This window comes from Otolemur garnettii, unplaced genomic scaffold (genome assembly GCF_000181295.1).
Source record: "Otolemur garnettii isolate 467f Iridium unplaced genomic scaffold, OtoGar3 scaffold00035, whole genome shotgun sequence".
In the NCBI taxonomy this organism is placed as follows: Eukaryota; Metazoa; Chordata; class Mammalia; order Primates; family Galagidae; genus Otolemur; species Otolemur garnettii.
In genome coordinates, this window is record NW_003852430.1 from 3,026,104 (window position 1) to 3,027,501 (window position 1,398).

Consider the following 1,398-nt stretch of genomic DNA (forward strand, 5'->3'; position numbering starts at 1 on the left):
AGATGTAACATGGGAGAAGATGAAAACGTGTGGAAGAATCCTAGCTCTAAGCTTGTTTATACATCCAAATGATCCTCCATGGTGGGGGCAGGTGTAGCAGAAGGAAGCCAGGTAGCCTTCCGTCTCTGGAGGCCCAGGTTCAGAGTTCAGGTGAACCAGAGCTTCTCAGGTCAATCTGAGGTGCTTGTGAGCACAGAGAGCAAGCACAGACCAGTCTATTCTGCACTTCAAGCCAGAGACAAATAACTGGGTCACAGATTTTAATAGTGTGCCCATCCTATCACCTTCAAAGCATTTTCATTTTGAAAAGCTTTAAGGCATCCGTAATTTCACCACATAGAGAATTATAATACAGTTTGACAAGTAGAATGAATTGCTCAGAGTTTAGGTAGAGGTGGTGGGGAGAAAGGACATATATGCAGTACTTAAGAAGGAGAGGGCTTTGCCGATGTGGTGTTTAAGCCAAGTCCTAAAAGATAGGCAGGAATTACTTAAATGAAATCAGAAGGGAGGTATTGGCCTTCCAGGCCTCAGACACCAAATATGCCAATGTCTGGGAGGAAAATGAATGTTCTAAGGTGTTGTATTCTAAATGGTTGCGGCATAGAGTTTGAGGTGTGTCTTAGCCTTCCTCTAAAACTGACTCTAGGATGGAGAATTTCAATGAAATCTGAAAGGGGCTTCAATGACAACACCTATCAGGGAGTAAAGGAGACAGGATTGGGCAGTGGGAGAAGTTGGCCTGTGACACAGTTACAATAGGGATCGCAAATGACCCCATAGTGCATTTTAGAGCTGAGATGGCCCTTCAGATTTGTCTCAAATCAAGCCAGGGGGCTGGGGGATTTCCTCCACTAACTTTGGATAAATGTTCAGGGGTAAAAGGGTAATCTGGGGTTACCTTGGGAACCACTTTCTTTTGGTTGAAAGCATTGGGTTTCATCTGTGAGCTGGAAATTGGCAGAGTCCCAGTGGCTGGAGAAATGAGTGACTTGGACATGCACATGCAGTGGGATGTGGGTGGTGCCTCACAGCATCCACTGCAAGGAATCAATGTCCAACAGAGGAAGTTAGAGAAGTGAGCAGGTAACAGGTAACAGGGGCCTTACAAATCACATCTGCAGGTTTGACACTGTTTAGAAAAGCAATAGAGAGTTACTGAGGGGTTTTAAACATGAGGTTAAATCAATATAATCACATACATACTTTTAAACACCATGGTTGCTCTGTACATAAATGATTTGAGGGAAAGAATAATGGAGGCTATAAGTCTTGTAAGGAAGTTTTTGCAGTCCTCAAGGAAAGAAATGATGAGAGTTTGAATTTCTTAAGGAAATGAGAATGAAGAAAAGTGAATTGATTAAGGAGATATAGATAAAACAGAATTAATGGTATCCA